This window comes from Eutrema salsugineum, unplaced genomic scaffold (assembly GCF_000478725.1).
Source record: "Eutrema salsugineum unplaced genomic scaffold, Eutsalg1_0 scaffold_11, whole genome shotgun sequence".
In the NCBI taxonomy this organism is placed as follows: domain Eukaryota; kingdom Viridiplantae; phylum Streptophyta; class Magnoliopsida; order Brassicales; family Brassicaceae; genus Eutrema; species Eutrema salsugineum.
This window is the reverse complement of record NW_006256901.1, coordinates 5338520-5351005: the sequence shown is the minus strand read 5'-3', so window position 1 is coordinate 5351005 and position 12486 is coordinate 5338520. Positions and strand designations below refer to the sequence as shown.

Below are 12486 nucleotides of genomic sequence, written 5' to 3'. Positions count from 1 at the left end.
GAGATTCTCAAACACTTTGTTGATGAAGTGAGAACCACCATCACTGATGACGAGTCGCGGAACACCAAATCTTGGAAATATGATCGACTTGAGCATCTTCATTACTACTTTTGTGTCATTTGTGGGGCTGGCTATGGCTTCTACCCACTTAGACACGTAGTCAACAGCAACAAGGATGTACTTGTTTCCAAAAGACGAAGGAAAAGGACCCATAAAGTCGATTCCCCAAACATCAAAAACTTCGACTTGTCTTTGGCAAGCATCACACTTAGATACGAATTTATGGGCGTCCTTGAACATGGTAGGCCACCAATAACCAGCTTGTAAAACCTTCGCTACAGTCTTATCAGTAGCAAAGTGTTCAGCATAGTTAGATCCGTGACAATGAAAAAGGATTTCTGGAACTTCTTCTTTGGAGATGCACCTGCGAAACAAGTTATCTGCACACTGCTTATAAAGATATGGTTCATCCCAAAAGTACCTTTTTATATCACGCAAGAACTTCTTTTTGTTGTAGCCGAAGAATCGTGGCGGTTCGACGTCTGCTGCTAGGTAATTCGCGATATGCATAAACCAAGGAAGCTCGGAAGGTTTTGCTTTTGGAGGTGGGGTTGGACGTGTCTCTGGGGTGATTACTTTAGCATTACCATCTTTCTCCACGTCTCCAATAGGGTCTTGAGAGGTCGATGTCGAGCTTGCACCAGGTGAGGTAGCTTTGCCCTTAGATTTCTTTGATTTGCGCTTAGACTTCCTTGCTTTGTGCTTTGATTTTCTCAACTCGACAACTGCCTTAGGCTCGACTAACGGGGCTTGTATAGAAACGTGTTGGCACCTTCCCTTGTTATCTCCAGGGTCTAGAATCAGCTTCTCTTCCTTGTAGATGGTTATACAGTAAAAGCTTCCACCACTACAGACTGCAGGATAGAAGATTCTCTTTTTGACTTTAGAAAAACAAACTCTTCGGTTGGGATAATCAACAACTGCCCCCACTGTTGCAAGGAATAAACTTCCAAATATTAACGCCCTGGGAGAGTCATTTTCCATCTCAAGAATGTGAAAATCAACAGGAACATGACACCCTCCTACTTGCACCATCAAATCCATTACGAAACCATATGGAATCGTGCTTGAATTGTCTCCGAACTTAACAGAACCGTGAGGAGGTTTGATATCACATATCCCCAGCTCGGTTGCAATTGCTTTAGACATCACATTCACATTCGCTCCTGTGTCACATAGAGAGTCAGAAAATTCCATACCTTCAATTATGCAGGGGAAGACAAACTTCTCCGAATCGTTTATCTTATGAAGCTTCCTTTGGTGTGGAACTTTGCCTATTGCATCATACTCTTCAGGACATGCTAGAGATTCAACTTCAGTGTCCTGATTGCTAGGAATAGGCGTGACTTCTCTCTCACCATCAGTGTTTATGACATTGCATCGCCGCATTGGATTGTCTACGGTTTTTCCTGGAAGGTGACCATCTTGTCTCTTCACACTTTCTCCAATTTGTCCGATTTGTTTCTCGAGCATCTTGACATGAGTTGAGAGGCTAGTGAACTTCTGAAATGACTCCTCATTGTTCTTGTTGAGGTGATCATTCATGATGTCTAACTTAAGCTCAAGGTTGCGGATGTCTTGGGCGATTTCTTCATGTACCTCAGCGATTCGTGTCTCCATAGCTTCGGTGCTTTTTGAACCATCTATTGTTTGTGATAGCTGCACGTCCATGCTATCAAAATGAGTGGAAATAGCTTTCAAATTTACCATTAAGGTCAGTGTATAAGCAGTCCACTCTTATATCCACATCTTCTGCTAATCTTTGCAGCTTCATAAGAAGTGGTTGCACCATAAGCTCGAGCTTGTCGTCTTGAGAGGTTGGGGGTGATTTTGGAGCAGATTGGAGATTCATATGGGTGTGATCTTGTGCTCCAAGTTGATGATTAATCTCAGCTGCATTAACTGCTTCACAGACATTAACAGAACGCTGCTGATTTTGGAGAAACAATTTCACCATGGCTTTAAGTTCTTCAATCTCCTTATGATCATGGGAAGTAGAACGTGATGTTCTTCATTGATCAGGACAACTGTTTCTGCTGCTTGCAGCAAGATTATTAATCAAGATGTAAGCTTCTTTAACAGTCCTTGTCATGAAGTTTCCATCGCTTGCTACATTTAGAGGTGCCTTAGATGTGCATTCAAGACCATCGTAGAAAGTGTTCAAGATGCATGTCTCTGTAAAACCGTGGTGAGGACATTCTCTAATGTAGCCTTTATAACGATCCCAAGCTTCATGAAAAGGTTCGCTTCCTTTTTGTTGGAACCTAAAAATCTTGTCTCTAAAGAAGTTTGATCTAGAGGTGGTGTAGAAATGGTTAAGGAAGGCGGCCTTGCATTCGTCCCATGATCCGAGTGAACCAGGAGACAAAGACTTAAACCATGCACGTGCCTTATCACAAAGAGAAAATGGAAACAACTTGCACTTTATGAAATCTGCAAGAACTCCGATCGATTGCTTGGTGCTGCAGATTTCTTCAAAATCTTCAAGATGATCCATAGGGTTCTCCGATGCATTGCCATGGAACCGTTCTGCTTGACCAATTTTATGAGCTTCGGACTTATCTCATAGTCTACGTTGATGGGTTGTAGAGAAATGGGAGAACGGTTCTCATAGAAAGCATACGGACTGTTATAATATCTTAGAGTTAAACAAGGAGCGTTTTGAAACCTAACGTGCTCTTCAACGTTTTGCTAGACGTGGTGGTTATCTCTAAGCCTATCTAAACCTTGCAAGTGTCTATTGTTATCGCCCATCTCTAATTTTATTTGTGTGCGTGTGTGTGTGTGCTTTTTTTTTTTAATTAATTAATTATTTAATTTATATATATATATATATATATATATATTTTTTCGTTTTTTTTTGTTTTTTGTTTTTTTATCTTGTTTTTTAGTTTATATAAATATATAATTTTTCTAAAATTTTTTTTTAAATGTTAATATATAGATTTATATATATATATATATTTTATATAATAATAAATATTTTTTTTAGTTATATATATATAAATTTATATTTTTCCGTTTTTTATATATTAATTTCTATATATGTATATATATTTTTTAAATAAAATAATAAATAGATTTTTTTTTTTTTCAAAAATGAACAAGAGAACGTACCTAGACTCGATTCTGACCTGAAACTCGTAGGCAACGTTAAAGGTCCCCGGCAACGGCGTTAAAAACTTGATGTGCTCAGGTTTTAACCCTAGTTTTTTGCAAGCGCACAGATGTAGGTTGTAATACTTAGGGGTCGATCCACTGAAGACCAAGTAACTGCAATACGAGTTTACTTGAGATGAGAACTGAGCTAAGATGAAAATATGGGTGTTTGTTTGGGGGTTGTGAACAGTGACGAAAATAGCAAATAATAAACTTAAAAACGAGTAAACAATAAAATCAAATCAATACGAGAAGGTGTTGGGCGTTAGGGAATTCGCCGGGAATCATAGAATAGCTAACAAGAGAATCAAACATAGAGTTTTCTATAGATGTGTTCCTGAAATCAAACTCAGACTAACCTACTCACGTAGTATTAATCACAAATCAATTCACTCAGATTTACTAAACTCCCATTCAGTTCTCTAAGTTTCTAGATAAATTAGTTTGATAATTTCACAAAACGCTTTAGATCGACTCACGCCGTCTAAGAAAATTTGTTCATCTAAATAGGGTTAATCGATTCAACAAACACTTTCGGTGAGTAAATCAACCTAATCGCAGTAGCTAGATTATCGATCCAAGCCACATAAACGAAACACAGATTTAGACGAAGAACTCTAAAGATAAACCCTAATCTAACAAACCAGAAATCAATCCATGAATCCCTTTGAAAAATCCCTTAAAACCCAACAAGGGAATTACTCAATCATAGTGTATAAAAACATCACAGAAGTATTGTAGTTTGCTGGAAATTAAATAAAAGAAAGGTAAAGAACGAAGAACGAGGGTGAAGATGGAGATCGATGGTGGCTCCTTCGGCGACTCCTTCTTCTCCCGAAGACGGCAACTCCGAGGTATGCGGCTCTTCTCTGCTCTCTCTCCACGGCTTGGTCATTAGAATGACCTAAAACGAGTATATATAGCCTTCTAATTCGTTGGAAACGTCTAGGGTTTGAAGAATGAGTAGTGGGCTAGACTTGGGTTTGAATTAGGTCACTTCTGGACGTCAACGTTGTCTGGCCGCGGTCGCGGTGGTCCTGACCGCGGGGAATCATGGTCTGGCCGCAGTCGCGGCCTATGCTCTCCTTCGAGACTGCATTTTTTGTTTTGAGTGCATCAGGAATATCTGAAGATCTAACCGTTGGATTGTCTCCAAAACAATTGCATTAGAAAGCTGGTTGTCTCCCCTATGTTGTCTTAAATTTTGGGGATGATCAGACGGTGAAAAGGTCTCCATCGAGTACCATACTTTTAACGGTCTGCATTTATCCAAAATTGCTCATTTGTTCCAAATTGTACATCTTTAGTCCAAGTTTCCTGAAAAGTCTTTTAAAACTCTAAAACATAGAAATCACTAAAAAATCATTGAAAACAGAGTTAAAACACCTGCATAAGATATTAAAATGATCCATAAAAATGGTAAAAATCTGGTGTTATCAACCAACTCCTGAAAACTATCTGGGTCTTTATCAATGATTTCCTTTGTGAGACATGCCCTGACCTCAGAAAACAGTCCTGATTTCCAATTGCAATCCAGCTTATACTTCAGAGCCATCATCATCAGTCCAAGGAGTGAGAGTAAAGTCTTGAACAGAAGGTCAGGTTCAATGCTCCTGTCTTTTGATGCTGAACCCTCACTCACGGTGTTCATCAGTTTTAAATCATCAAGTATAGGAGACCATGAGAGCAAAATGTCTTCTTCTCTGATCAATGGCCCTCCATTCCCATCCTTGTAACCAGAGGTGATGTGGGGATCCTTTTCCATTTCCACAGCTGAGAGAGATTGGGATCCACCTAATATTCCAACACTTCCCACATACTTCATCTCAAGTACCTTAGGCAGTTCTATTTCTTGGACATCTGATCCACAAAATTCAGCTAAAGGAGGCTGAACAGGATAAAAGAAATCCTTATCCACCTTTGTAAGCACCACTCTTTGAGTATCAAAGTCAATCATTGCACCAGTGGTGTTGAGAAATGCAGTTCCAAGCATAAGTGGGAGCTCTTTGGTCTTCTTCATCTTCATGATCACAAAATTAGTAGGGATTACACATTCTCCTACTTGAAGTGGATAGTATTTTAAAAACCCATATGGTTTCTTGGAGTAAGAAACTCCAAAGGATATAGAAGAAGGGTAGGACGTTATAGACTTGACCTTTAGCCACTCCATCATGTCCTTCGACATTATGCTAACACTTGACCCTGACACACACAAAGCATTCTTCACTTGGAAGTTACCAAGAGTGCAAGAGATGGTGAACATCCCTGGGTTGCCTAGCTTTGGGAGGGAGGTGGGCTTCATCTGAGTTGATTCAAGTTGGAGGCACTAACTGTTAGCTTGGCTTGATCAGTTGGCAGCTCTGTTATTGCAATAGACCCTGAAGCATTCCCTTGCTGAACAGAAAAAACTGAACCGGCTGCCCCCACACTTTTTCTCTCAATGTCCTCATTGAGTTCATGTAAGAAGCCTATGAAATCATCTATAATGGTGTCTTCATCCTCATGAGTTTGTGCAGTCTCACTAGAAACTTGACCATAAAGGAGATCTTCAATCTCTTGCACAGCAGCTGAGTGGTCATCATTGGAGTTGATGGCATTGCAATAATCCTTTGGGTTTTGAACAGCTTTACCAGGAAGAGAGACTTGTGGTTCAGAAGTGCAGATGCCCTTGTTCTTTTTAATAGCCTTTAGTTCAGCGCCTAGTGTCTCCAGGTCGGATACCATCTTTTGTTGTCATAGTAAGAGCTGTTGGAGAACAACATTGAAATCAGGACTTTGTTGAACATATGGTGTGCCAAAACCAGGAGGAGGAGCCTTTGGCTGTAGGCTGACTTGATTTTTGAAGCTATTCCTTTGATTTTGAACCGCTGGTTGCTGAAAACCCTGTTGACCTTGGGAGTAACCTTGGTACTGATTCTGTTGAACAAAGCTTTGAGGAGGGTATATTTGGTCTTGGGGGTTGGCCACATTGTTGCTCCTATAGGACAAGTTCTGGTGTTTGTTGAAGTTGTTGTAACCATTGAACTTGTTTTTATTCCCAATGAAGTGCAACTCCTCTTGAATGAGACCCTCTTCATTGATATTTGTGAAGCATCTCTTCTCCTCACTCACATAGTTTATAGGCTTTTGAGTGGCAGCTAGGGCTTTGTCAAGCTTGATATTCAGCGCTTTGATCTTCTCTTCCAGCCCTTGGTGTCTACCAGAATCTTCTCCTCTATAGCTTCTATCATAATCTTCCCCATAGGTGTCTTAGCTCATGGCTAAGTTCTCAATAAGTTCCATAGCTGCATTGATTTCTTTTGCCAAGAAATTCCCATTTGATGCTGTGTCCAACTGATTCCTGATCTTGGGGACAACTTCTCTATATAAAGTGCTAAGGAGAGAGGCTTCTGAAAAGCTATGATGTGGACACTGATTTGTGTAGCTTCAAAATCTGTCCAAAGCTTCTCCAAAGGTCTCATTAGAATGTTGAGTGAAGCTGGAAATCTGGTTCCTTAGCTTTGCAGTCCTTGAGCTTGAGAAGAACTTGGATAGAAAGGCAATCTTGCACTGTTCCCATGTGTGGATGGATCCTCTTGGGAGGTTCTTTTCCCACTGATGTGCCTTATCTCCAAAGCTGAATGGGAACAATCTCAGTTTGAAGCTGTCTTCAGATACCCCATTGATCTTAGTGAGATCACAAACTCTGTCAAACTGATCTAGATGCTCCAAGGGATCCTCCATAGGTAAGCCATGGAACTTCTGATTCTGAACCATATTGATCAAAGAGGCCTTCACCTCAAAGTTGTTGTTTTGGACAGGAGGTGGCCTGAGTCCTACTCCATACTGGTGTGCATAAGCTCGGTCATTCTCACCAACAAAGACTGGTGGAGGCTGATGACGCATAGGTGGGTTGGGGAAGGGTTGTGGCTGGTTAACTTGAGGTCAGTCTTGGTTCTGGTTATCCTGAGCGTGTCTTTGATGGACCTGAGCCTTTTGAACTTGAATTCCAATCCCATTACCAGCTCTTTGACCGTGATCAGCTTCTTGAGCCTGATGCTCATTCCCAACTTGCTGATCCATCATTCCTAACCTTTCCAAGTGAACTGCTCTTTCTCTTTGTCTTTTTGCTTGGCTTCTTGTGATCATAAACCTGAAAACAAAGACAGAACTTGAAAAGTAATCAGTAAAACGAAAAGGTAAAAACTTGATCTCAAGAACAGATCAAAGAACAATCCACAATTTGGCAACGGCGCCAATTGATAGACAGGAATTTTCAGGCTCTTGAGGGCTATCAATCCCCTTGTCAAAGTAGTATAAGGGGTGTCAATCCAAGAATGTGGAAGCTAGACACTAGACTATATGATCTGTTACTTAATTCAAGCAAACAATTAGGGGTTTGATTCAAACAGGTGATTAAAAGGAAACTAAACAAGATTAACAAACTAGCAATTATTAAAACAAGAAGCAAATGATAGATGGTAAACAAGACGAGAAGACTAAGCCTCTAGGTGTGGTCATTGATTAGGGTAAACAACAATGCAGCACTTGCAACTCTTTAGTCTAGGCTTCATGGTCAGATTAATCCACTCTCATGACAGAAATCCCTTTGCAAATCACTTAATCAAGTCTAACAACCATTAGAGATAACCAAGCAATCAACAAGCATAATGTTCCCAAGCCTAATAAGTGACCAAACAATCTCTAACAAAGAAAGACTGAATTTTTAACAGAAAGACATAGCAAGCAATCACATGATATCTAACCCAATTAACTTAGAGTTCAAAGCTAGATTAATCTTCTCATGATGATATTAATCTCTATACTAATCCATTTTCAAACCAAATTCTCATTTGTGAAATATGAACTAGTAAGCATTAAGAATCAACTCTAATATGTTATTTATGCAATTAACAAACATCATCATGGCATTAATGCATAAACCATTAATCTACATCTAAGCATCCTAAATCTACACACCTAGAAGCTTAAAGAGAGACTACTCACTAATCATACTTAACTCCCTTAAACCTTTGCAAGTAGAGTAGTTAAGCATGATTAGAGATTAGAAATGAAGATTTAGAAGATAGATAAGATGGATTGAAGCTTTAAACACAAAGTACTCTCTTGATTCAAACCCAGAAAATGAAGATCTCTCTTACAAAGTTTAGGTCTTTCACAAAAGAGGCAAAGAAAACAAAGGGAATAAATCTTCACCTCATCATTAATGTCTCAAAACTATTTATACTAAGGGTTTTCTTAATGGGCCAACCCTTAACAAGCAGGATATTGGCCCAAAAAGACTCAAAAACTCAGACTGGAACAAGGTCCTATCGACGTGCTCCATGGCAATATTCTGGTCGATAGGCCACAAAGCTTCTCTTAACAAAAATATCGACCAAACACCTGGTCGATAGTTTGGTCGACATTATTTCGGCAAGACTGGCTGAGAATATATCGACATGCTTCACCTCGACATTCTGGTCGATAATATTTCGGCGCTCCAGGTTGAAAATATTGACTGAACTGTCGAGGTACACTCTGGTCGATAAGAATGCATGCCGCTTGAACCAAAACCTTCATAAAGTCTAGCTCAGTGGTCCGAAACTCGGTATGTTAACTCCAAAAGCCAGATGGCTCCGTCAGCTACAACTTTGATGAAGGGTCCGAGTCCAGCAGACGTCGTTTTGGTCCTTTAGCGGCTGCGAGACATGTGTTCCTTCTGATCGCCATAACTTTCACCACACAGCTACAAATTGGACAATCTCAGGCGTTCCGGAAACTAGACTCATACCTATTGAATCTTGATGAAGGCATCAAAGGCTGGATCGCAATGCCAGTGCTCCGTTTCAGGTGATGAAGTAGAGGGATTGTCGGCTTCTATACACTTGTCCGGTTCTGATGCATTCACACGAGGGTCTCTCCACGGCATCTGTCCCAAATGCTCCCTTTTTGCTCCAAATGACCTGTAAACACTCCAAAATGCAAGATTCTATAGGACCTAATGCATTTCCTATCCTAAACCAACTATCAGGACAAAAGCATTGAAAACTACCTAAATGTATGCATGAGACTCAATATTTGGACCAAAAATGCAATCCTAAGTAATGAAAATTATGAATATATCACGACGCGCTTAACGACGAGCGTCACCTTGAAAAGGCTAGACGTGACGCCGCGACTTTGAAGGCAAAAGCGTTAGCCCGGATCGATGCACTCGAGGAAGAGAAAAAAGTCTTGAAGGCAAACTGTGACAAGATGGTCACCCGTTATGAGGAATCGCAGGTAAGGAAGAACAGAAAAATTGCTTCCTTGAAGAGGCATAACACGGCGAGAGACTTTCTCCTTGAGTCACAAGTAAAGATTGCCCGAAAGGAGGCCAGACGTGAGGTTGCGGCTAAGTTCCAGGCGTGACTATCTGAGATTGAGAAGAAAATGGTAGAGCTGGAGAAGGCAAAAAGAGATGAAAATAACCTCGGCCAAATCAGGAGAAATCTCGTGCGCATCGGCGATCTCCAGAAACCAGATGCCAGTCTCGACGCCGAAGATGAGAAATTGAAGAGCTGGGAAGCCGAGCTAATTGGAGCCTAAGGGAGAAGTTAGTCAATTTGCCGGTTTCCGCGGATTCTGTTGACCCTCGTCTAGGAAACGAGCCGCTGAAGGTTACTGCTACTTCGATTGGAGTCATGGATCTGACAGGTTCCAACATCAACACCTCGAGGGATAGTGATCTCGCAGCTGAGGGTGTCTCCGACCCGCACCGAGAGGGATAGTTTTTGTGTTCTCGCTCATGTACTGAATCATATTTTTTTTTGGTGCCTGGATGGCTTTATCCATACTTATTGGCTTGTTTGTTTCTGTTTCTGAACCTTGTGCCTGGACGGCTTTATCCACCTTCTTTTGTTTGCTGAACTCTTGAGAGACTTATCTTATAATAGTTTTACTTATATATCTCGTGTTTGGATGGTCTTTCGGTTTCTGCCGAGCTGTTTCGAGAAATAGTGATGAGGCGTCGTCACTAAGTGACGAGCTGTTTTAGGTTAAGATTCTTTAATGACGAGATAAGGATTAAACGAATTTTTTTTTTTAGTTTTGATGTGTAACGTGTCCGAGCTGGTAAGTATGCTTTTTCCGGAGCGTAGAATCATCTTTGGTCTTCGATAATTTTGTAGTTGCTACAACTTGATTATCCTACTTCCTTTTTTGCGAGGAGGACTGATATTCATGTGATATTGACTGTTTTTATTGAGGCGTTTAAGACATATGTAATAAAGTATGACGAGGTGTTAACCGGGATTCTCTGTCGACGAGATGAGAATAAGGTTTGGTTGTTTTCTTTCAACTAAGGACCAATGTTTCCGAGCTATCGAATGTGTTTGGCCGGGTTTTGAGAGTTCATTTCGGTTAATGCCGAAGCGTTTTTTCAAGCAGGGGACATATATTATGGCCTTCGGATAGACTGATTGTTCATGAGAAGGGTTAGGCTTTGTTGCCGAGGTGTTTAACTTGGGCCGGTTTTTGCTTACCGAGGTGTTAGAGTTGAATTTCTCATTGCCGAGGTTAAAGTCCAAGCCGATAGTGTCAGAGTACGACTATAGATCGGCGTTCCCGAGAGAGAAGTGTGTTTGGTCAGGTTTTAAGAGTTCACTTCGGTTTTGGAGAAAGCGATGTAGTCTCGACTTAAAATCTCGTGTGCAATAGTGAGCTGTGGCAACCGATACGGCTTTGGTCTGAAATTTGTATAGCACGCTTAATTTTATCCATAGAGGATGTAACTTTCACCCTCGTCCTAGGAAAAGTAGTAAAAGTCTGTTTAGAGAACTTTGTGTTTGTTGTCTCGTTGTGGCCCGCATCGAGATGAGGTGTTCGGTGTTTGGATACCAAAGTGAAATGGTAACAAGCAAGAATTTTGCCGAAGCAATGCGAGATCAATAAAGCAATTTGTAAGACAAGTGAAAGTCTAGCCAACGTAAAACAAGTGAATAAGAGACTAGCAAAAGTGAAAATAGTGAATGAAAGACTAGCCGAAGTGAAAATAAACCTAGAGATAGTTGACTTGACGAGCTAAAAATTTAACAAATGGGGTAAGTATAAATGTATATGTACCCACTCCCCCCCTTTTTAAGAGGAGGGACAGGAGAATCCGTCCGAGGACGGGCTGCCTACGTACCCTTTGCAGGGATCAAGTCGTCCCGTAGTTCATGTTGGTCGTGGTGTATCCTTAGTGATAATACTTCTTCAGGTGCATGGCGTTCCACGATCTCGGAATTGCTTTGTCAGTCGTCCTTGCGAGTTTATAGACTCATGGACAAACCACTCTCGTGATGTTGTAGGGGCCTTCCCAATTTGCTCCAAGCTTCCCTGCATTCCTCTCGACAGTGTTTTGGAATACCTTTCTAAGGAAGAGCTCCCCTTCTTGAAATCATCGGCTTCAGACATTTTTGTTGTAATATCTCGCCGTTGCTTGTTGATAGTTCTGGACTTGGATTAAGGCTTGGTCGCGCCTCTCGTTGACTAAATCGAGCTCGTCCAACATCATCAGGTGATTCAAACCCTCTTGTCCGGGCAAAAGTCTTTGTCGGATTCCAGAGAAATCTTCCTTGGGAGGGATCACACATTCTGTTCCATAGACGCGGGCGAATGGGGTTTCTTCGTTGGCTCGGCGTGGAGTTGTTCGATTTGACCAAAGGATTTCTTCCAGTTCGTCTGCCCATCGTCCTTTCTTAGCGTCTAGTCTCATTTTTAACCCATCTAAGATCGTTTTATTAGCTGCTTCAGCCTGTCTGTTCCCTTGAGGATACCTCGGCCTGGAATTACTAAGGCAAATTTTCCACTTCTCGCAGAAAGCTTCAAAGCGAGTTGAGATGAGTTGAGATCCATTGTCAGTGACAATCTCGTAGGGAACTCTGTGTCGACAAATTATGTTCTTCCAGACGAAGTGTTCGACCTGGGCTTCCGTTATGCTTGCGTAGGAGTCGGCCTCGACCCATTTTGAGAAGTAGGCAGTAAGAACGAGCAGAAAACGCTTGGGAAAAGCTGCCACATACCTGTTGAGTTGGAGTATAAGGCTCTTTGGACTGTCAAGTTTCTCAACTTTGACAGTAAGACAGCTCAAGAAAAGAGGCTTTTACAGCTCCATGAGCTAGAGGAGATCAGGTTGAATGCTTATGAGAGCTCAAAGATCTACAAAGAGACGACCAAAACCTTGCATGACAAGAAGATCATGAAGAGGGAGTTCAAAGAAGGAGACCTTGTGTTGCTGTTTAACTAAAGGCTCAAGCTGTTCCC

General features: G+C 41.2%; 2 non-coding genes across 2 annotated transcripts; both read left to right on the top strand.

The window, feature by feature from the left end:
- Window positions 1-2240: 2240 nt before the first annotated feature.
- Window positions 2241-2351, top strand: LOC112090049. Its single transcript, XR_002901408.1, has one exon. It is a non-coding gene; the product is annotated as a small nucleolar RNA R71 (small nucleolar RNA).
- Window positions 2352-6613: 4262 nt separating this feature from the next.
- LOC112090047 lies at window positions 6614-6720 on the top strand. Its single transcript, XR_002901406.1, has one exon. It is a non-coding gene; the product is annotated as a small nucleolar RNA R71 (small nucleolar RNA).
- Window positions 6721-12486: the final 5766 nt, after the last annotated feature.